General features: G+C 33.3%; 1 long non-coding RNA gene across 1 annotated transcript; it reads right to left on the bottom strand.

The window, feature by feature from the left end:
- Positions 1-665: 665 nt before the first annotated feature.
- Positions 666-5,479, bottom strand: LOC145029038 (uncharacterized). The gene is made up of 4 exons (XR_013676330.1): positions 5,194-5,479; positions 4,790-4,894; positions 2,980-4,056; positions 666-847 (listed from the first exon to the last, which is right to left on the bottom strand). It is a non-coding gene; the product is annotated as an uncharacterized LOC145029038 (long non-coding RNA).
- Positions 5,480-9,645: the final 4,166 nt, after the last annotated feature.

Raw genomic sequence — 9,645 nt, 5'->3', positions numbered from 1 at the left:
TTTAATATTATTATTTTTAACAGACCGGGACAGGAAAATCCGTTAAAAATTCATAACTTCTTCATCCGACATCTGTTTTCGTCAGACTTTTTACCGTTGTACTACAAATGACGAGACCTTCGATTCTCGTTTAGGATGTATCGGTCAAATGTCGCTCGATCTAAAATTCAAGTTTTTAGTTGTCTACTGCTAAGTTGAAACTTCGAAAAATCATAACTTCCTCATACGAAGTCAGATTTTGGCGTTCTTTTTATCGAATTTCTCGGTTTAACGAATACTAAGACTTTCATTTAGATTACTAAGGCTAAAAAGTAGTTTATCAAAAACTCACTTTTTACGTCATTCGATGCCGTGCCGGTTTTGTCGCGGATCTTCGGTTGGTCATAACTTCTTCGTTATAACTCGGATTTCTACAAGGTTTTCACCTACAAGTTTCTAACGAGATTCTCTACAACATCAAATAATAAAATTTTACTTATTTAAACTTTTATATGTTTGCTAAATTTCACTATTTGGCTTTTAATTGGAATCTCATAAGACTTCCAATATTTTCTGAGTGATTCTAAACATAGTTTACTTTATTTCTAGTAAAAAATCATCTGTTAGAACTCAACACTCAATTTCACAATTTTATTCATTACAAAACACGATTTAAAAACGTGTATGTTACAAGTAATAACAAAAATCAAATGTTTTGTAACATTCTAAGAATATCATTCACCGCCACACATTTCCAAACTTCCATCAATTCTATTTTTAGATACCTTCTTATGGTTTCTTTTCCATCAATCTTTTCCCTCTTCATCTTATACCATAGGTTCTTCAATATTTTTTCTTCTTATTTTATCTGCATTAAAACATAGATCATAACTTTATTAAAACAAAAAAACTAAAACAAATGCATTATTTGCATAGCTTAATATAAAATCAAATATAAAAGTATGTACATTCTAAGAATAATCAACATCGTGAAAAGAACAATATATAACACTTAATAATATGTTAACTTAGAGTATTTTTGTCAAATATCCATATACATTAATGTGTTTAATGTTATACATCCTTTATTTCACGTTCTGATAAAAATCTATCACTTGAAATATCATTGTTTTCTTAATTTTAGTATCAAATTAAAAACATATTTTGCTCTTGATTGAGTTATTCTTGTCACTTGATATGCATCAAAACGTACACCATGCTTCTATTAGAACAAACTACTAGAATATTCACACTAAATACCATAAACTAGAATAATACATGAATTTGTTTATTAAATACTTGAAAAAAACTAGAATATTGCTATTATAAAGCGAAAAAGTACATTCTAATAATAATTAACATCGTAGACTCTCCAAATAAAATATAAAGAACCTTTCTTTGAATTATACATAAAGTTATGATAAAATAAACTCTAGTATATTATAGTATTAACATTATTAACCATATACTTCATTTTATTAATAATTACTATTATACATTCTCCTAATAAAGTGTAAAGAACTATTATTTGAATAATACATCAAGTTATGATAAAAGAAAATATAGAATGTTAAATTGCTCTACAAATAGAGTTTAACTTTACACAATAAAGTCATTGGTGTATGAATTAGTTCTGATTTATCAAAGTAAACAGTAACATCCGATTGATCAATAACCTAACATTTGAAACCAAATTTCTGAAGTAACACCTAACTTAACAAATCAGAATAACCAGAATATTAAGTTACCGAACACTATTTTACTAATATTTTTACTCGATTCTCGAAATAATCAAACAAAGTGACATCTATATCTAATTAAGAAGTACATTATGACTTATCAGACTATCATGTAATAACAATTCATACTTTAAAATATATAGAATTATGTACTGTGTGGAAGTTCAAGGTTTATATAGAAATCCAAGACTTTAACTGGTGCAAATATGTAGAATATGCTATCACATATTCAATTCATTGAATATTTTAGAAGTTAATTATCAGTTTGCAACCTGTTTAACAAAGGACTATTATACTAACATATGCAAAATATTGCACATTCCACAAAAAATATGCAGAATATATAATATATTATATTAACATATGTAGAATACTATACATTCCACATTAAAATTTATAAAATAATAAAAATATCACACATTCATATTTTAAAATATCTAGCATATTGTACTTCATGGAACTGCAAAGTTAATGTAGGGTTACAAGGTATTTAACTGGTGCAGATATGTAGAATATGATACTAAAATATGTAGAATATTATGCATTCTCATTACAAATTCAAAGAATCAGTAGAATATTAGACATTCAAATTTTAAATTTTAAAGAAAGTTATATACAAAAAGATATAACATGGTTTATTCATATTTCCTTTGACTTCATCGACACGGAAAAAAGAAAATTCTAGTTATTTGGAGTAGATATGAAGTGAAGTAAAAAAAGAGATATTATATGAGAATTAGAACCCGAATCTGATTATGTTGAATCAGTCATTCTTGAGATCTAGATCCAATTTCTTTGATTCTGTAATGCTAGGTGATTGAAAGCTTGATTAGGGAACATAATCAGAATCACAAAGTAGAAAATATGAATCAAAGTGAATAAGAGGATTTTTAGGGTTTTTCAATCGCAAAATATTATTGTCTCATATGAACCTAACCCTATATATATATATATATATATATATATATATATATATATATATATATATATATACATATATATATATATATATATATATATATATATATATATATATATATATATATATATATATATATATATATAAAACATTTCCATTGTCATTGGCCTCATAATCTTATATCGGATGACTGGTAATTATTTGTGTTTTTATGTAAAGCTATATTTTTAGTAATAAACAAAATGGATTCTGTTCATCTCTATGTAAAATTTGTAAGATTTTTTTTTAAGGTTTAGATAGGTAATCAAGACTTAAACGTAAAAAACTTATAGAAAAACTCACCTTTTGTGAACTGTGCTTTTAGGGCTTCTTAGGGTTAAAAAAATCGGCTACCTTTCGCTGGAATCAACCTTTGATGCCTCCTCTTTAGTTGGACGTAGAATAAATTGAGGTTCGTTGCACATCTGAGACTGCAGAGTTAGGATTCCGTCTGCATGTCTTCAAAAATCTCTGAAATTCCATACGGGCGTTGACAAAAAATGATGTGGTTGACAGATTTAAGAAAATCGAGGAGATATAAACGAAATTTGATGTAACACTAAAAAATTTAAGCCAAATTTAAACATTCAAAAACACATCGAATTCATCAAAACATTACAACTTTGTTTTCAAAATACATTTATATCAGAGTTTTCCCAGAAACATAACACAATAAGAGGAGTTGTACGATCATGCCTTCACCTTGTCGCGATCCCCTGATGTACCTGAATCAATAAACTAAAACTGTAAGCCCGAGAGCTTAGTGAGTTACCCCCAAAATACCGATACACATGCAGTCCACATAACCCTGTCACACCTTAACATATCATAACAAACTGAGCAGAACAGCACATAACGGGCCCACAACTTTACAGACTGGAATACCCCTGGGCCCACAGTGTGAGTCTGGAATGCCTACCGGGCCCTCAGCTCACATCTGGATTGCCACCGAGCCCTCAGTACGAGTCTGGAATGCCTATCGGGCCCTCAGCTCGTATCTGGAATGACCCCAAGTCCTCAGTATGAGTATGGAATGCCTACCGGGCCATCAACTCATATCTAGAATACTCTAGGGTTTGTTGGCTACCGCACGGAGCAGTACAACCGCAACCCATCCCACATAACATATCACATGTAACAGATAATGCACATACAGGAAATCAATCAGTATCACAGGTAGTCCTACAGTCCTACCCTCAAGCATATCAAACTAGCATGCATAACTAACTCCAAATCAACATAATACAACTACTAGGATATCATATCCAATGGGCCGACCTTGGTGCCTTAGACCCCTTAGTATAGTGATGATAACTCACCTCGCAACTATCATCGGAAATAAGAAAGCTCAACTCCTGGGTCCAACATGAACTCCACCACCTAAAAGTACCACACAACCTTTTTCATAAATCTCCCAATCCCAGAAACCCACAAAATTCAATTGGTCAACCCTTGGTCCAAGTCAAAGTCCACAGTCAGAGTCAACAATCTATGTTGACTCGACTCGCCGAGTGTAGGTTACCGACTCCCTGAGTTCTTCCTGAATTCGAGAAGTCGTGAAATCCTTGATTTGCTCGTCGAGGTCCCCTTTTAAATCGTCGAGTTCATATGCGGCCAAGATTTGGAAGAAGCCCTAGCCAACTCGCCGAGTTTTCTAAAAACTCGCAGAGTTTAAGGCAATCTTCAATGAACTCGCCGAGTTGTTCATCCAACTCGCAGAGTTCATGGCCATCTTCAACGGACTCGCCGAGTCCCTCATTCAACTCGCCGAGTCCATGCAGTTATTAATCCATGTAGATGCTTTTGAAGCCATGGAAAGGCCCCAGATTACAGATTCAAGCTCCTAAGGCATGTTTATCACGTAAAGTTGCAATCTTTACGTACATGCAAACCTATAAAGGCCCGAAATGATCAATCTAAGCTCTTTAATGGAGTTTTACACCTTGGGAGAGTTTCATCCTTGTACAATTTGGGAACTTTATGGATCTAGAGGTCAAGGGAAGTCCAGATCTGAAGTTACAACTTCCGATCTTAGCTTAAACATGGAGAGCCCTTCATAACACCCATCTAAGGGAGGTTCAAAGTGAAAAGAGCTTAAGGAACAGCCTAATACCTTCCAGAGAGTGATGTCTGATGCAATCCCTTAGCTTCCCACAAGTTCCTGGCCTTACTTTTCCTTGCTTCTTCAAGTGTTTCCTTCCAAGGTTACTCCTTCAAGCTTGGACACACCAAAGAACACACACACACACGTTTTAGGGTTTGAGAGGGACAAGAAGCGGTAAAAGGAGGCTGGTGGAGGCCAATGATCCTTTAAATAGGGTGTAAAACCTCCAGAACTTAGGGTTTCATCTGCCAGCTCCTACTCATCGAGTCCCTTGGTGGACTTGCCGAGTAGGTCACTAAACACGCGTTCCATTCCCACTACTACTCGGCGAGTAGGGCAACCAACTCGCCGAGTAGGACAACCAACTCGCCGAGTAGGACATAAGACCAATTATTCTTTAATTAAATTCATACCTGGAATCGGGACGTTACATTTGAGGGAGTAGGAGTGGTAGCAGGCGATTGTGAAGAAGAGAGACAGAGCAACCGGATAATGACCATACAAAAATTATGAATAAAGCAATAAACGAATGAAGCATCTGAAAATATTTGAGTCGATGAAGATATTGAAAAAGAATGGAGGTGGACGCACTATATTTGCAGGACTCCAAATTCAATCACAAGTTGCGTGATGGGATTTACTCTAAATAGAAATGCGATTAAATGTTTTATATTATGTATATATTTTTAAATATTTAATTTAAACGAATAAAACTTCAAAAAAATATTTGAACAAATCATCAAAGAATTCTGAAATCATAAAAACAAAAATACTAAAATAAAACAAATAATCATACAATTATAAGATTATAAATAGGAAAATAATATTTTTATATCAACTAATTTATATTAAAAGGTAGAGAAATAAACATCGTGTTTATAATGTTGATGTGAACGAAATGACATAATGTGTTTTTTTCTTTATTTAAAGATTAGGATAAGTTTTGGAAAATCATCCATTGTCCATTATTTCATAGTAAGCAAGTGTTTAAAAATAATTCAAAATTAAAACATAGCTTGTGAATAAAAAATATAATTTGTTGTAACTTTACTTTAAAAAAAAAATGTCAATCAATCTAAGTAGACATCTACGATTTATTTAAAACTATTAAATAGAAAGTGCTATTATATGGCTAAGAGTATTAATACCGCCTCCTCTATACAATTATCATTTCCATCTTATTAATATTAATATATTAATATTTGTTTTAGTATATATATATATATATATATATATATATATATATATATATATATATATATATATATATATATATATATATATATATATATATATATATATATATATATATATGGTTGGGTTAAATAATGAACCATCTTAAACTTTACAACCAAACAATCAATCTTTTCTTATTTTAAGAACAAAATTTTCATAAAAAAAAACCACTAAAAATATAGATATTCATAACTTTTTATCCTCCACGATATAAAATTTTATATCAAAAAAAATAATTTGTTGAGATTCAAATTATGAACTTGTTCAGATTCACATTGTCAATCTGTATAGATTCACACTGTGAATCTATCCAGATTCATACTGTAAATCTATGCAGATTCACACTATGAATTTTTATAAAATTATGGTTTATAGTGCAAATTTACAATGTGAATCTGAACAGATAAAAAATAATTATCAAATTTGATATCAATGGAAAGAATATGAAAATTTATGAATTTCTATATTTTTATATTATTTTTCAATAAATAATAAAATCTAAAATTTAAAAAATATTAATTCATTGGTTTTATGGTTTTAAAATGGTTCCATGAACTTTTGTGTGTCTATATATATATATATATATATATATATATATATATATATATATATATATATATATATATATATATATATATATATATATATATATATATGGGTAAAGTGAATATACCTAACAATCTTATATAAGCTTAGGTACCTAACAACATCATAGTATTTTTCTATATTTATATATATCCATTTGATAGTATTTTTCTATATTTATAGTACTTTTTATTTTATTGAAAGTAAATATTAAATTATAAAATTAAACTCACGTTTTTATTAATATAGTAGACATTTTTGTACGAATGTAAAAAAAATTAAAAATAAAATTATAGTGTGCACCGACAAATTTGATGCTTCTTCATGTTCCGAGGTTAAACTCCTACTGCTCCCCCGTCATTCCTCTCTAATGGACACTCCCTCTTTAAATGTCCTCTTTCACCAAAAAGATGACATATTGGACTAGTCCCCACATTGGTGGTTGAAGTAAGGTGCCAGATCGGAATTCTGTTAAAATGGGTAGTATGCCCGTTCCTGTTGCAGTTCATCCAATGCATCACTCGATAGTCTCCATGATGATGGTAATTGCACTTTTTGCACTTAGGTAGGTTTCCGACATACTGCTCTGCAGGAATATGGGCAACCGAGACCTCAGTAGGAACGGTAGCAGGAGAAACAGATGTCGTAGCCACAAAGGCTGCCACAGGTTGTTGTCTCTTGGCTAGCTTTTGAGACGTTTTGCACTTGTTCTTATCCCAGAACATTCATTTCTTGCTATTAGGTTTGAGGTTCGGAGTATCCCTATAGGCAGACACTCGTTGCTATACTTGGTTATCACCACAGTCGGGATTGTCGATAACATTTCCACTAACATTTGCGTTGTTAGCATTAAGGTGAGCCATGACAGCTGCTACGGATTCTGTGACCGCAGCTTGAAACATAACCGAATCTATCTGAAGGATTGGTGTTTTGCCAGTGGGTTGGTTATGTTTCTTTGGAGGCATGATTCTGTTACACGATGAGAAAATAAGCTCGTGAGCGACGATGGTCGTTTCTATATGTATTTTACTTATTTACATACATATAAATTTTTCCGTGTTTTGATCTATGGTTCTTATAGTTTCGACGCACATCCCTATGATGCGGTCCTGGTAAAAGGGTAGAAGTAAGTTTTTAGAGAGGGTTATAAAATGTGTGTCGTCCGAACTAGGTTATCTTTTATTGATGGATATCATGTTCCAACTTTCAAAAAGATTTGAAAACAATTCATAATAGAGTCTACATGGAATAGACTTATGAATTTTTAGAACCAACCACTCTCAATTGAGTTTTCGTGATCCGATTTACTGTTATTATTTGTGACGAGAATAGGCGACAAGCTTAATACCTAACGTTAGTAGTATAATCACTAACTCACTAGGTTGAATAAATTTCTCAGTTATTAGGGTGACACAATAGGAGCACAAACACTTCACATGTTTCACGTTTGGCTTCCCACTGTTCTCTTTTCTACTCTGGGTGGTAATGATTTTTTTTTCGTTCTTTCTTGGTATCTATATGGTGTCCTTCTCCTTCACAGGTATATTCAATTCCTGTGCCATCTTACTTCCGATTCTGACACTGATCTCGGTTACTTCATAATAAGGAGTTCGAATTTTAGAAGTTCACGCGAACCTCTCATCGGTGTCCTTAATAGGGTAAGGGCACTTCGTGATTTCTATAGTTTCTTCACTCCTTATCTGTTTCATTCTCGGAATATGTAACCTTCGACTTTGAGGTATCAGTTAATAATTATTTCCAATTTTCTTGTTGGGTCAAATATAGATAAAAGGACTATTAGATTGGACTTAAGCAAAAAGGGCCAATGAGTCGGGCCTCTAATAAGACGTACGATGGGCGTAGTCTTGGCGTACGTGGGGCGTGGAGGCATGCATCATATAAGGGGGAGGGGGGGATGCACACGTACACACAACATAACAGGAGTACGTGCAACGTACGTGAGTAGGTACCAAACCCTAGTTTTAGGGTTTAAGGCATATAAATACCCAATTATAGCCACCCTTGACCTTCTTACCAACCCTCTCACCCTCAAAAAACCATAATACGCTTAATTCTCCATGATTGTGTGTGCTTGACCTTTTAAGCTCATTTTGGTGAAGAAAAGATTGGAAGAAAAGAAGGAGAAGTTGGAGGAGAGAAAGCCATGAGTACCTTGAGCTCAGGGATCTGGATTAAACTCATCATTTCACATCAAGAGGAGGTATAAAGCTCTTAACTTTCCTCCTGAAAGTATAGTTCTAGGGTTTTGGTTGATTTGGACCTTTTTAGGTCCAAAGATTTGATCTTGATTATGCAACTTCGATTTTGAGCTTAGGGTTGCCACCCTTGAAGCTCAATGAGTCCCTTTAGCAATAAAGTTGCAAGATTTGAGTCTTTTATGGAGCCATGCAGGAGATCTAGCCATTTCCTTGGAAGTTCATTGTCATTTCTAATTTTGAGATCATTTGGTGAGTTGCAAACCGCCAAGTGATCGACTTTATGGGCTAAGACGAAGTATTGGACTCAGATCTAAAGTTTGGACGTAGTATCTTAAAGGATTAAGCAGTTTTGGAGGAAAGAGCTTAACTGGAGGTTATGTTGGGCGTACACGTCAGTACGCGCAACGTACCAGCCCCTTCAGCTCTACATGCAGCGTACGCTCAGACCATGGACTTGATGATATTGGGCTTGGTTTGGGCCAAGATTTGGACTTAGTAGCTGTGGGCCGTGTTAGGCCTACAGAAATCAGTTAGGGGCCCAATATTTAGTCGAGTTGGAAAGGAAGGCCCAATCTAAAGAGTTGGGCCAAATTTTCTGGGAATTTATGGGCCTTGGTGAGTTTAGAAGGACTAGATAGGATTGGGCCTAAGTTATGGCCATAATTGGATTAGAAGGTGAAATAGTCGTTTACCCATAGAAGAATCCTCATTTCTGATTAAGTGTTTATTTGGACATGATAGCAGGAGTGCAGCTTGGATAGCAGCCATAGATCTCTCACTCGGATTTTTAGCAGTCAGATATATGAGGTGAGTTTCCTCGAGTAA

This window comes from Lactuca saligna, chromosome 2 (assembly GCF_052625555.1).
Source record: "Lactuca saligna cultivar CGN05327 chromosome 2, ASM5262555v1, whole genome shotgun sequence".
Lineage (NCBI taxonomy): Eukaryota > Viridiplantae > Streptophyta > Magnoliopsida > Asterales > Asteraceae > Lactuca > Lactuca saligna.
The sequence above is the reverse complement of the archived record's forward strand: the minus strand, read 5'-3'. Positions and strand labels throughout refer to the sequence as shown.